This window comes from Choloepus didactylus, chromosome 25 (assembly GCF_015220235.1).
Source record: "Choloepus didactylus isolate mChoDid1 chromosome 25, mChoDid1.pri, whole genome shotgun sequence".
Lineage (NCBI taxonomy): Eukaryota > Metazoa > Chordata > Mammalia > Pilosa > Megalonychidae > Choloepus > Choloepus didactylus.
This window is the reverse complement of record NC_051331.1, coordinates 4,631,440-4,647,075: the sequence shown is the minus strand read 5'-3', so window position 1 is coordinate 4,647,075 and position 15,636 is coordinate 4,631,440. Positions and strand designations below refer to the sequence as shown.

The 15,636-nt window shown below is 38.5% G+C and overlaps 1 protein-coding gene across 4 annotated transcripts in view; it reads left to right on the top strand.

The window, feature by feature from the left end:
- The window catches only part of LOC119520503 (zinc finger protein 596-like), a 52,782-nt gene that overhangs the window by 2,757 nt on the left and 34,389 nt on the right, over positions 1 to 15,636 (top strand). The window lies entirely within an intron of this gene.

Here is a 15,636-nt window from a genome sequence, read left to right as displayed (position 1 = left end):
TTTAAATAATATCCCCTTAGATGAAGAGAAGAGAGAACATCTTTGCCACCAATTAAAGATTTTAGAATAAGGACTAATAACACCAGGAACTGACATTCAGGAGAGGAGATTTATGACAGAAAGAAGCCAAATTGCACATATAGAATAAAGTGGGTTCTTACTATGGGAAAGAAGAGGCATTTTTATTGGTTATGGTACTATCAAAGTTTGCTAGTAGTTGCCACCAGGGGGATTGATCCCTCCTGAAAAATGCTAGGTGTAATGAGGAAATAAAAATATATCTTTCTTAGTTCCTTGGCCTTTGTAGTCATGCAGAGCTTCAATTTCTATCTTTCTTTGATGTTAGAGAAGAAATATATTCTTCTTGGTTTCTTTCTAACTATGGGATTCATGTTTGAAACTAGTCTAATTGTAGAATCATATGATTACAGCATTAGATAAGAGATCTAGAAAAATTATGTAGACTGTTTTCAAGCAGCTAGGAAATGATTTTTATTTCTATTCTTCAACACATCCTGAAATTTAACCTGTCATTGAAAGGACAGAATAATAGGACTTTTTTTTTCTTATTTTTTATTAAGATTTATTCACATACCATACAGTCATCCAAAATATGCAATCGATTGGTCTTGTTACCATCATGTAGTTTTTCATTCATCACCCTGATATTTTTTTTAACATTTTCCTTGTACCAGAAAAAGTGAAAATAAGAAAAGAAAAATAAGAGTAAAAAAAAGATCACCCAAATCATCCCTCCCCATCCTGCCCATTTTTCCTTTACTTTTTTACCCTCATTTTTCTGCTCATCCATCCATACAGTGGATAAAGGGGAGCATGATCCAGAAGGCTTTCACAGTCACGTCATGCTTTGTAAGCTACATTGTTATACAATTGTCTTCAAGATTCGTGGCATGAGACCCAGGCAAGATGGCGGCATAGAGAGGAGTAGAAGCTAAGTAGTCCCCCTGGAACAACTACAAAAAACCAGAAACAACTAGTAAATAATCCAGAATAACTGCGGGGGGACAAACGAGACCATCCATTCATCATACACCAACCTGAATTGGGAGGAATGCCCGAGAACACAGCATAAAATCTGTAAGTAAAACCTGCGGAACCAGGTTGGGAGACCCCCTCCCCCATAGCCCGAGCTGCAGAGCCTCGTGGTTCCAGAGAGAAGCTCTCTCCCAGCAAGCGAATACGGCTCAGCTGAGCTCCAACTGGGGTTTTAAGTAGTGAGTGTGAACTGCTCACTACAGGTACGCAGCCCCAAAAAACAGACAGAGGCTTTGGGTGACGACTGACCTGGGAGAGCAGGAGGGTCGCCTTGACTGGGTCTGAAGGGGACTATCTGTTTCTTTTTCGGCTCAGTGGAGAAAGCCCCAGTCATTTTAAGTTTCCAGGGCTGTGACTCGGGGAAGGGCGGAGACAGCACAAGCAGAGAGCAAGACCATTGAAATGCTAATGACCTCCACCTGGGGGGTCTGTCTTCTCTAGGAGGAAAGGGGTGGGGCCCTTTCCATTGAGAACCAGACCCCAGAGCCTGGGGGAACACGGCCACACCTCCTCTCACCAGTCAAGAATTATAGGCTAACAGGTGTCACCTGCTGGGCAGAAAAGCACAGTGACTTGAGGCATCAAAGGGTGGAGCAATTTTCTAAGACACACCTTCAGGGAAACCAGATACTGAATATTTCTTCCCTCTGGGACCTGAGCCTGTTCTGGTCTGGGAAAACCTGATTTGGATAACCAAGGAAACCATGCCTAGACAACAGAAAATTACAACCTACACTAAGAAAAACAAAGTTATGGCCCAGTCAAAGGAACAAACGTACACTTCAACTGAGATACAGGAATTTAAACAACTAATGCTAAATCAATTCAAAAAGTTTAGAGAAGATATCGCAAAAGAGATAGAGGCTGTAAAGGAAACACTGGGCATATATACGGCAGAAATCAAAAGTTCAAAAAACCTACTGGTAGAATCTATGGAAATGAAAGGCACAACACAAGAGATGAAAGACACAATGGAAACATACAACAGCAGATCTCAAGAGGCAGAAGAAAACACCCAGGAACTGGAGAACAAAACACCTGAAAGCCTACATGCAAAGGAGCAGATGGAGAAAAGAATGAAAAAATATGAGCAACGTCTCCAGGAACTCAAGGATGAAACAAAGTACAATAATGTACGTATCATTGGTGTCCCAGAAGGAGAAGAGAAGGGAAAGGGGGCAGAAGCCATAATAGAGGAAATAATCAATGAAAATTTCCCATCTCTTATGAAAGACATAAAATTACAGATCCAGGAAGCGCAGCGTACTCCAAACAGAAGAGATATGAATAGGCCTACGCCAAGACACTTAATCAGATTATCAAATGTCAAAGACAAAGAGAGAATCCTGAAAGCAGCAAGAGAAAAGCGATCCATTACATACAAAGGAAGCTTCATAAGACTATGTGCGGATCTCTCAGCAGAAACCATGGAGGCAAGAAGGAAGTGGTGTGATATATTTAAGATACTGAAAGAGAAAAACCACCAACCAAGAATCCTGTATCCAGCAAAGCTGTCCTTCAAATATGAGGGAGAGCTCAAAATATTTTCTGACAAACAGACAATGAGAGACTTTGTGAACAAGACACCTGCACTACAGGAAATACTAAAGGGAGCACTACAGGGTGATAGAAGGCAGGAGTGCGTGGTTTGGAACACAATTTTGGGAGATGGTTGCACAACAATGTAAGTACACTGAACAAAGGTAACTATGAATATGGATGAGAGAGGAAGGTAGGGAGCATGTGAGACACCACAAGAAAGGAGGAAAGATAACGACTGGGACTGTGTAACTTGGTGAAATCTAGAGTATTCAACAATTGTGATAAAATGTACAAATATGTTCTCTTACGAGGGAGAACAAGCAAATGTCAACCTTGCAAGGTGTTAAGAATGGGGAGGCATTGGGGGAGGGATGCAATCAGCATAAACTAAAGACTGTAACTAATAGAATCATTGTATTATGCTTCCTTTAATGTAACAAAGGTGATATACCAAGGTGAATGCAGATAAGAGGGGGAGATAGGGGAGCATGTTAGACACTTGACATTGGTGGTATTGTCTGATTCTTTATTCTACTTTGATTTAAGGTTATTTTTCCTTTTGCTGCTTCCTAGCTGTCATTTTTTTTTGTTTCTTCTTTCTTTTGCGTCTCTACCTTCTTTGACTCTCCCTCCTGCCTTGTGGAAGAAATGTAGATGCTCTTGCTTAGTATGAGCAGAATGTTCAATTAGGATGAACTTAAATGTTTGGAAATGAACAGGGGTGTTGGTAGCAAGATGTGAGAATAACTAACAGCGCCAAATGGTGTGTGAATGAGGTGGAAAGGGGAAGCTCAGAGTCATATATGTCACCAGAAGGAAAGTTGGAGGTCAAAAGATGGAAATGTATAAAACTGAATCCTATGGTGGGCAATGTCCATGATCAACTGTACAAATACTAGAAATCACTTCATGAACCAGAACAAATGTATGACAATACAATTAAAAGTTAATAATAGAGGGGCATATAGGGAAGAACTATATACCTATTACAATCTATATACTACAGTTAGTAGTATTTCAACATTTTTTCATAAAGAGTAACAAACGTACTATATCAATACTAGGAGTCAACAATTGAGGGGGGTTGGTTAGGGATAGGGGAGGTTTAGAGTTTCCTTTTCTTTTTTTCTTTTTTCATCTTTCACTTTATTTCTTGTCTGGAGTAATGAAAAGTTCTAAAAATTGAACAAAAATTAAGTGTGGTGATGGATGCACAGCTGTATGAGGGTACCCGGGGGCAAGTGATTGTACACTTTGGATCTTTGGATAATTGCATGGTATCTGAACAATCTCAATAAAAATGAAAAAAATAAAAATAAAAATAAAAATAAAAAAGCAAAAAAAAAAAGATTCATGGCTACTGGATTGTAGTTTGATAGCATCAGGTATTTACTACTCGCTAATATAATTTATAATTTATCATATAATTCAACATCTCTGTTTCCTTGTTGATCCTCTGTCTAGATGTTGTACCCATTGATGAGAGTGGTGTATTGCAGTCTCCAACAATTATGGTGGAGTTGTCTACTTCTCCTCTCAGTGTTTTTAGTATCTGGACTCCATTTGGAATCTCTCAGCCACTGAAACTTTATTTCATTTCATTTCACATCCCTCTTTTGGTCAAGAAGATGTTCTCCATCCCATGATGCCAGGTCCACATTCATCCCTGGGAGTCATATCCTGCACTGCCAGGGAGATTTACACCCCTGGGAATCAGGTCCCATGTAGGGGGAAGGACAGTGAATTCACCTGCTGAGTTTGCTTAGCTAGAGAGAGAGGCCACATCTGAGCAAGAAGTCAATATAAATATAAGGTAGTGGTTAAGGATATAAGAATATATAAGGAAATAAGAGATAAAAAGTAATGGAAGGTTAAGAAATAGTTTAGATTAAATTAAAATGCCCCCTTTGCCCAAGGACATACATGTAGGGGAGATAGAGCCAGGCCAAAACCTGAAGGACCAGCCTTCCAGGAAGAGGCAACAACAGGTGCAAATACAGCTCTGCAGACAGACAAACCAATCAGTGGAACATTAGTAATCATTGACAATATACCCATATATATGAAAACAGAATATTATAGAAGGCCTAAACAGAATACTGGATTTAACAAGATATAACTGGAATTTTACTGACAAATCTGAATGTCCGATAAACTTATAAAAAGATACTCTCAATATATTACAACCACAGTATATGTGATTTTACATTTATAGCATTGGCAAATATTTTAAAAGATATGACATTTTGAAGTACTGGCAAGGATGTGGAGCAACAGGGACTCTTATGCTCTGTGGTGGGTGTGTAAAGTTAGTTTAATTGCAGTGGAGAACACATTGAATTATCTAGTAGAAATATTAGGTGCATGAAACTGCAGTTCTCACCCAGAAATGCCCTAGAGAAATTCTAATTCATGTCCAAATACAAGAGATAAATATTATATGTTCATAGGGGTATAGTTCTTTTCTTTAACTTTTTATTTTGAAATTATTTCAAATGTCTAAGGAAGTTGCAACAATGATACAAAAACAGTACAGCTATGTGGTTTCCAAATATTGTCTCCCATTGCATAGGCTGCCTTTTTCCTTTTCTGACAAGGTCCTTTGATGTACAAAACTTTTTAATTCTGAGGAGATCCTATTTGTCTATTTGTTCTTTGGTTGCTTGTGCTTTGGGTGAATGTCTAAGAAGGCACTTCTTATCACAAGATTTTTAAGATATTGCCCTACATTTTCTTCTAAGAGTCTTATGGTCTTAGTGGTAATGTTTAGGTCTTTGATCCATTTTGATTTAAATTTTGTATAAGGTGTGAGATAGGAGTCCTCTTGCATTCTTTTGGAAATGGATATCCAGTTCTCCAATCACCATCTATTGAAGGGGCTGCTCTGTCCCAGTTGCTTTAGCATTACTGCCTTATCAAAGATCAGTTGTCCATAGATGTGAGGGTCTACTTCTGAACACTCAATTCAATTCCATTGGTCAGTATATCTATCCTTATGCCAACCATGCTGTTTTGACCACTGTAGCTTTGTAATATGTTTCATTTTGGGGGAGCTTTTTGATGACCGGCTCAATCTCTTCACTTGTGATTGGTTTTTTGAGGTCCTCTATTTCTTCTTGGGTCAGTGTTCATTGTTTATGCTTTTCTAGGAACTCCATTTCATGTAAGTTGTCCAGTTTATTAGCGTATAGTTGCGTATAGTATCTTCTCATTATCTCCTTTATTTCTGCAAGGTCAGTAGTTATGTTTCCTTTCCCATTTCTGATTGCATTTATTTGCATCTGCTCTTTTTTTTGTTAGCCTAGCTAGGGGTCCATCAATTTTGTTGATTTTCTCAAAGAACCAGCTTCTGGTTTTGTTGATTCTCTCTATTGTTTTCCTGTTCACTGTTTCATTTATTTCTGCTCTGACCTTTGTTATTTCTTTCCTTCTGTTTGCCTTGGGGTTTATTTGCTGTTCTTGCTCTAGTTCTTCCAGGTGGACAGTTAATTCCTCAATTTTTGGTCTGTCTTCTCTTTTAATATAGGCATTTAAGGCAATAAATTTCCCTCTCAGCACTGCCTTTGCTGCATCCCATAAGTTTTGATTTGTTGTGTTTTCATTGTCATTTGCCTTGTGGTATTTACTAATTTCTCTTGTAATTTCTTCCTTTACCCAGTGGTTTTCTAAGAGTGTGTTGTTTATTCTCCATATATTTGTGAATTTTTCAATCTTCTGCCTGCTATTTATTTCCAACTTCATTCCTTTATGATCTGAAATAGTGTTTTTTATAATATCAATATTTTCAAATTTGTTGAGGCTTGCTTTGTGACCCAGCATGTGGTCTATCCTAGAAAATGTTCCATGAGCACTCGAGAAGAATGTATATCCTGCTGTTGTGGGGTCTAGTGTTCTATAACTGTCAAGTCTAGATCATTTATCATATAATTCAACATCTCCATTTCCTTGTTGATCCTCTGTCTAGATGTTCTATCCATTGATGAGAGCAGTGTATTGAAGTCTCCAACTATTATGGTGGAGTTATCTACTTCTTTCAGTGTTCTCAGTGTCTGCCTCCTGAATTTTGGGGCATTCTGGCTTGGTGCATAAATGTTTATGATTGTTATGTTTTCTTGATGAATTGATACTTTTATTAATATGTAGTGTCCTTTGTCTCTTTTAATTGTTTTACTTTTGAAGTCTACTTTGTCTGGTATTAATATAGCTACTCCTGCTTTTTTCTGGTTCCTGTTTGCATGAAATATCTTTTTCCAACCTTTCACTTTCAGCCTATTTTTGTCCTTGTGTCTAAGGTGAGTTTCTTGTAGACAGCATATAGACGGGTCCTGTTTTTTAATCCATTCTGCCAGTCTGTGTCTTTTTGCTGGGGAGTTTAATCCATTAACATTTAGTGTTATTACTGTAAGGGCAGTACTTTCTTCTGTCATTTTGTCTTTTGGATTTTTTTATTCATTTTATTGAGATATATTCACATACCATGCAGTCATACAAAACAAAGCATACATTCAATTGTTTATAGTACCATTATATAGTTGTGCATTCATCACCAAAATTAATTTTGACATTTTCATTACCACACACACAAAAATAACGAGAATAATAATTAAAGTGAAAAAGAGCAGTTGAAGTAAAAAAGAACACTGGGTACCTTTGTCTGTTTGTTTCCTTCCCCTATTTTTCTACTCATCCATCCATAAACTAGACAAAGGGGAGTGTGGTCCTTATGGCTTTCCCAATCCCATTGTCTCCCCTCATAAGCTACATTTTTATACAATTGTCTTCGAGATTCATGGGTTCTGGGTTGTAGTTTGATAGTTTCAGGTATCCACCACCAGCTACCCCAATTCTTTAGAACCTAAAAAGGGTTGTCTAAAGTGTGCATAAGAGTGCCCACCAGAGTGACCTCTCGGCTCCTTTTGGAATCTCTCTGCCACTGAAGCTTATTTCATTTCCTTTCACATCCCCCTTTTGTTGAAGAAGATGTTCTCCGTCCCACGATGCCAGGTCTACCCTGCCTAGCACTTCTAGCACAATGTTGAGTAGCATCCTTGTCTTGTTCCTGATCTTAGAGGAAAGGCTTTCAGTCTCTCACCATTGAGTACTATGCTGCCTGTGGGTTTTTCATATATGCTCTTTATCATGTTGAGGAAGTTTCCTTCAATTCCTACCTTTTGATGTGTTTTTATCAAAAAGGGATGTTGCATTTTGTCACATGGTTTTTCAGCATCTATTGAAATGATCATTTGATTTTTCTCTTTTGATTTTTTAATGTGTTGTAATACATTGATTTTCTTATGTTGAAACATCCTTGCGTGCCTGGAATGAACCCCAGTTTGTCATGGTGTATGATATTTTTAAGGTGTCTTTGGATTCAGTTAACAGGTATTTTATTGAGAATTTTTGCGTTTATATTCGTTAGGGAGATTGGCCTGTAGTTTTCCTTTTTTGTAGCATCTTTGCCTCGTTTGGGTATTAGATTGATGTTCACTTCATAAAATGTGTTAGGTAGTGCTCCATTTTCTTTGATGTTTTGAAAGAGTTTAAGTAAGATTGGTGTCAGTTCTTTTTGGAAAGTTTGGCAGAATACCCCTGTGAATCCATCTCGTCCTGGGCATTTATTTGTGGGAAGCTTTTTGATGACTGATTGGATCTCTTTGCTTGTGATTGGTTGATTGATGTCTTCTATTTCTTCTCTGGTCAGTGTAGGTTGTTAATATGTTTCCAGAAAATTGTCCATTTTCTCTGCATTATCCAGTTCATTGGCATACAGTTGTTCATAGTGTCCTCTTATAATTCTTTTAATTTCTTTGGGATCTGCAGTAATGTCACCTTTCTCAGTCATTATTTTGTTTATATGGGTCTGCTCTCTTTTTGGTTTTGTCAGTCTAGCTAGGGCCTTGTTAATCTTGTTGATCTTCTCAAAGAACCAACTTTTGGTGTTATTTGTTCTATCAGTTTTTTGTTGTCTGTGTCATTTATTTCTGCATTAATCCTTGTTATTTCCTTTCTTCTACTTGGTTTAGGATTGGTTTGCTGTTCTTCTTCTAGCTTCTTCAGTTGCTCTATTAGTTCTTTTATTTTAGATCTTTCTTCCTTTTTAATGTATGCATTTAGTGGTATAAATTTCCCCTGTAGTACTGCATTTGCTGCATCCCATAGGTTTTGATATGTTGTGTTCTCATTTTCATTCATCCTTATATATTTAGCAATTTCTCTTGCTATTTCTTCTTTAACCTAGTGATTGTTTAGGAGTCTGTTGTTTAAGCCCAAGATATTTGTGAATTTTCTAAGTCTCTGATGGTTATTGACTTCTAATTGTATTCCATGTGGTCAGAGAATGTGCTTTGAATAATTTCTTTTTTATTTTTTTATTTTTTGAGGCTTGTTTTATGTCCCAGCAGATAATCTATTCTGGAGAAAGATCCATGAAAACTAGAGAAGAATGTGTATCCTGGTCATTTGGGATGTAATGTTCTATATATGTCTTTTAAATCCAATTCATTTATCATATTGTTTAGGTGTTCAGTTTCCTTATTGGTCTTTTGTCTTGTTGATCTATCCATAGGAGAGAGTAATGTGTTGAAGTCTCCCACAATTATTGTGGAAACATCAATTGCTTCATTTAGTTTTTCCAGTGTTTGTCTCATGTACTTTTTGGCACCTTGATTGGGTGCATAAACATTTCTGATTGTTATTTCTCCTTGTTGAATTGCCCCTTTTATTAGGATGTAGTGGCCTTCTTTTTCTCTCATAACATCCTTGCATTTAAAGTCTATTTAATCTGAGATTAATATTGCTACACCTGCTTTCTTTTGGCTGTAGCTTGCATGAGATATTTTTTTCCATCCTTTCACTTTCAATTTCTTTGTGTCCCTGTGTCTAAGATGAGTCTCTTGTATGCAGAATATTGATGGTACATATTTTTTGATCCATTCTGCCTATCTATATCTTTTAATTGGAGAGTTCAATCCATTTACATTCCATGTTATTAATGTGAAGGCATTTCTTGAATTAGCCATCTTCTCCTTTCATTTGTTTGTCCAATATATTTTTCCCACTCTCTTAATGTCCTTTAATGTACCCTTACTGAATCTCTTTAGTACTGAACCTTTCTCCATCTCTCTCCTTTGTTTCTCTGTTGGTAGGGTTCCCTTTAGTATCTCAAGTAGGGCAAGTCTCTTGTTAGCAAATTCTCTCAGCATTTGTCTGTGAAAAATGTAATCTCTCCCTCAAATTTGTAGGAGAGAGAGGCGGGGTAAGATGGCAGACTGGTGAGCTGTATGTTTTAGTTACTCCTCCAGGAATGGAGGTAGAAAGCCAGGAACTGCGTGGACTGGACACCACAGAGCAATCTGACTTTGGGCATACTTCATACAACACTCATGGAAACGTGGAACTGCTGAGATCAGCGAAATCTGTAAGTTTTTGCGGCCAGGGGACCCGCGCCCCTCCTTGCCAGGCTCAGTCCCGTGGCAGGAGGGGCTGTCAGCTCCGGGAAGGAGAAGGGAGAACTGCAGTGGCAGCCCTTATCGGAAACTCATTCTGCTGATCCAAACTCCAACCATAGATAGACGGAGACCAGACACCAGAGAATCTGAGAGCAGCCAGCCCAGCAGACAGGAGACAGGCATAGAAAAAAAACAACACGAAAAACTCCAAAATAAAAGCGGAGGATTTTTGGAGTTCTGGTGAGCGTGGAAGGGGGAAGGGCAGAGCTCAGGCCTGAGCTCGGGCCCTGAGGTGCATATGCAAATCCCGAAGAAAAGCTGATCTCTCTGCCCTGTGGACCTTTCCTTAATGGCCCTAGTTGCTTTGTCTCTTAGCATTTCAATAACCCATTAGATCTCTGAGGAGGGCCCTTTTTTTTTTTTTTTTTTTAATCCTTTTTTCTTTTTCTAAAACAATTACTCTAACAAGCCCAATACAGAAAGCTTCAAAGACCTGCAATTTGGGCAGGTCAAGTCAAGAGCAGAACTAGGAGAGCTCAGAGACAAAACGCAATAATCCAGTGGCTGAGAAAATTCACCAAACACCACAACTTCCCAAGAAAAGGGGGGTGTCCGCTCACAGCCATCATCCTGGTGGACAGGAAACACTCCTGCCCATCTCCAGCCCCATAGCCCAGAACTGCCCCAGACAACCCAGTGTGACGGAAGTGCTTCAGATAACAGGCACACACCACAAAACTGGGCGTGGACATTAGCCTTCCCTGCAACCTCAGCTGATTGTCCCAGAGTTGGGAAGGTAGAGCAGTGTGAATTAACAAAGCCCCATTCAGCCATCATTTCAGCAGACTGGGAGCCTCCCTACACAGCCCAGCAGCCCAGAACTGCCCTGGGGGGACGGCACTCACCTGTGACATAGCACAGTCATCCCTCATCAGAGGACCAGGGGGTGCACGGCCTGGAAGAGGGGCCCACTTGCAAGTCTCAGGAGCCATACGCCAATACCAAGGACTTGTGGGTCAGTGGCAGAGACAAACTGTGGCAGGACTGAACTGAAGGATTAGACTATTGCAGCAGCCTTAAAACTCTAGGATCACCAGGGAGATTTGATTGTTAGAGCCACCCCCCCCTCCCTGACTGCCCAGAAACACGCCCCATATACAGGGCAGGCAACACCAACTACACACGCAAGCTTGGTACACCAATTGGACCCCACAAGACTCACTCCCCCACTCACCAAAAAGGCTAAGCAGGGGAGAACTGGCTTGTGGAGAACAGGTGGCTCGTGGACGCAACCTGCTGGTTAGCTAGAGAAAGTGTACTCCACGAAGCTGTAGATCTGATACATTAGAGATAAGGACTTCAATTGGTCTACAAATCCTAAAAGAACCCTATCGAGTTCATCAAATGCCACGAGGCCAAAAACAACAGAAAATTATAAAGCATATGAAAAAACCAGATGATATGGATAACCCAAGCCCAAGAACCCAAATCGAAAGGTCAGAAGAGACACAGCACCTAGAGCAGCTACTCAAAGAACTAAAGATGAACAATGAGACCATAGTACAGGAGACAAAGGTAATCAAGAAGACCCTAGAAGAGCATAAAGAAGACATTGCAAGACTAAATAAAAAAATGGATGATCTTATGGAAATTAAAGAACCTGTTGACCAAATTAAAAAGATTCTGGACACTCATAGTACAAGACTAGAGGAAGTTGAACAACGAATCAGTGACCTCGAAGATGACAGAATGGAAAATGAAAGCATAAAAGAAAGAATGGGGAAAAAAATTGAAAAAATCGAAATGGACCTCAGGGATATGATAGATAATATGAAACGTCCGAATATAAGACTCATTGGTGTCCCAGAAGGGGAAGAAAAGGGTAAAGGTCTAGGAAGAGTATTCAAAGAAATTGTTGGGGAAAACTTCCCAAATCTTCTAAACAACATAAATACACAAATCATAAATGCTCAGCGAACCCCAAATAGAATAAATCCAAATAAACCCACTCCGAGGCATATACTGATCACACTGTCAAACACAGAAGAGAAGGAGCAAGTTCTGAAAGCAGCAAGGGAAAAGCAATTCACCACATACAAAGGAAACAGCATAAGACTAACTGGTGACTACTCAGCAGCCACCATGGAGGCGAGAAGGCAGTGGCACGATATATTTAAAATTCTGAGTGAGAAAAATTTCCAGCCAAGAATACTTTATCCAGCAAAGCTCTCCTTCAAATTTGAGGGAGAGCTTAAATTTTTCACAGACAAATGCTGAGAGAATATGCTAACAAGAGACCTGCCCTACTGGAGATACTAAAGGGATCCCTACAGACAGAGAAACAAAGAAAGCACAGAGAGACGTGGAGAAAGGTTCAGTACTAAAGAGATTCGGTATGGGTACAATAAAGGATATTAATAGACAGAGGGGAAAAATATGACAAACATAAACCAAAGGATAAGATGGCTGATTCAAGAAATGCCTTCATGGTTATAACGTTGAATGTAAATGGATTAAACTCCCCAATTAAAAGATATAGATTCGCAGAATGGATCAAAAAAAATGAACCATCAATATGTTGCATACAAGAGACTCATCTTAGACACAGGGACACAAAGAAACTGAAAGTGAAAGGATGGAAAAAAATATCTCATGCAAGCTACAGCCAAAAGAAAGCAGGTGTAGCAATATTAATCTCAGATAAAATAGACTTCAAATGCAGGGATGTTTTGAGAGACAAAGAAGGCCACTACATACTAATAAAAGGGGCAATTCAGCAAGAAGAAATAACAATCGTAAATGTCTATGCACCCAATCAAGGTGCCACAAAATACATGACAGAAACACTGGCAAAACTAAAGGAAGCAATTGATGTTTCCACAATAATTGTGGGAGACTTCAACACATCACTCTCTCCTATAGATAGATCAACCAGACAGAAGACCAATAAGGAAATTGAAAACCTAAACAATCTGATAAATGAATTAGATTTAACAGACATATACAGGACATTACATCCCAAATCACCAGGATACACATACTTTTCTAGTGCTCACGGAACTTTCTCCAGAATAGATCATATGCTGGGACATAAAACAAGCCTCAATAAATATAAAAAGATTGAAATTATTCAAAGCACATTCTCTGACCACAATGGAATACAATTAGAAGTCAATAACCATCAGAGACTTAGAAAATTCACAAATACCTGGAGGTTAAACAACACACTCCTAAACAATCAGTGGGTTAAAGAAGAAATAGCAAGAGAAATTGCTAAATATATAGAGACGAATGAAAATGAGAACACAACATACCAAAACCTATGGGATGCAGCAAAAGCAGTGCTCAGGGGGAAATTTATAGCACTAAATGCATATATTAAAAAGGAAGAAAGAGCCAAAATCAAAGAACTAATGGATCAACTGAAGAAGCTAGAAAATGAACAGCAAACCAATCCTAAACCAAGTACAAGAAAAGAAATAACAAGGATTAAAGCAGAAATAAATGACATAGAGAACAAAAAAACAATAGAAAGGATAAATATCACCAGAAGTTGGTTCTTTGAGAAGATCAACAAGATTGACAAGCCCCTAGCTAGACTGACAAAATCAAAGAGAGAGAAGACCCATATAAACAAAATAATGAATGAAAAAGGTGACATAACTGCAGATCCTGAAGAAATTAAAAAAATTATAAGAGGATACTATGAACAACTGTATGCCAACAAACTGGATAATGTAGAGGAAATGGACAATTTGCTGGAAACATATGAACAACCTAGACTGACCACAGAAGAAATAGAAGACCTCAGCCAACCCATCACAAGCAAAGAGATCCAATCAGTCATCAAAAATCTTCCCACAAATAAATGCCCAGGGCCAGATGGCTTCACAGGGGAATTCTACCAAACTCCAGAAAGAACTGACACCAATCTTACTCAAACTCTTTCAGAACATTGAAGAAAATGGAACACTACCTAACTCATTTTATGAAGCTAACATCAATCTAATACCAAAACCAGGCAAAGATGCTACAAAAAAGGAAAACTACCGCCAATCTCCCTAATGTATATAGATGCAAAAATCCTCAACGAAATACTTGCAAATCGAATCCAAAGACACATTAAAAAAATCATACACCATGACCAAGTAGGGTTTATTCCAGGTATGCAAGGATGGTTCAACATAAGAAAATCAATCAATGTATTACAACACATTAACAAGTCAAAAGGGAAAAATCAATGGATCATCTCAATAGATGCTGAAATAGCATTTGACAAAATCCAACATCTGTTTTTGATAAAAACACTTCAAAAGGTAGGAATTGAAGGAAACTTCCTCAACATGATAAAGAGCATATATGAAAAACCCACAGCCAGCATGCTACTCAATGGTGAGAGACTGAAAGCCTTCCCTCTAAGATCAGGAACAAGACAAGGATGCCCGCTGTCACCACTGTTATTCAACATTGTGCTGGAAGTGCTAGCCAGGGCAATCGGCAAGACAAAGGAATAAAAGGCATCCAAATTGGAAAAGAAGACGTAAAACTGTCATTGTTTGCAGATGATATGATCTTATATCTAGAAAACCCTGAGAAATCGATGATACAGCTACTAGAGCTAATAAACAAATTTAGCAAAGTAGCGGGATACAAGGTTAATGCACATAAGTCAGTAATGTTTCTATATGCTAGAAATGAACAAACTGAAGAGACACTCAAGAAAAAGATACTATTTTCAATAGGAACTAAAAAAATCAAGTACCTAGGAATCAACTTAACCAAAGATGTAAAAGACCTATACAAAGAAAACTACATAACTCTACTAAAAGAAATAGAAGGGGACCTTAAAAGATGGAAAAATATTCCATGTTCATGGATAGGAAGGCTAAATGTCATTAAGATGTCAATTCTACCCAAACTCATCTACAGATTCAATGCAATCCCAATCAAAATTCCAACAACCTACTTTGCAGACTTGGAAAAGCTAGTTATCAAATTTATTTGGAAAGGGAAGATGCCTCGAATTGCTAAAGACACTCTAAAAAAGAAAAACGAACTGGGAGGACTTACATTCCCTGACTTGGAAGCTTATTATAAAGCCACAGTTGCCAAAACAGCATGGTACTGGCACAAAGATAGACATATAGATCAATGGAATCGAATTGAGAATTCGGAGATAGACCCTCAGATCTATGGCCGACTGATCTTTGATAAGGTCCCCAAAGTCACTGAACTGAGTCATAATGGTCTTTTCAAAAAATGGGGCTGGGAGAGTTGGATATCCATATCCAAAAGAATGAAAGAGGACCCCTACGTCACCCCCTACACAAAAATTAACTCAAAATGGACCAAAGATCTCAATATAAAAGAAAGTACCATAACACTCCTAGAAGATAATGTAGAAAACATCTTCAAGACCTTGTATTAGGCGGCCACTTCCTAGACTTTACACCCAAAGCACAAGCAACAAAAGAGAAAATAGATAAATGGGAACTCCTCAAGCTTAGAAGTTTCTGCACCTCAAAGGAATTTCTCAAAAAGGTAAAGAGGCAGCCAACTCAATGGGAAAAAATTTTTGGAAACCATGTAT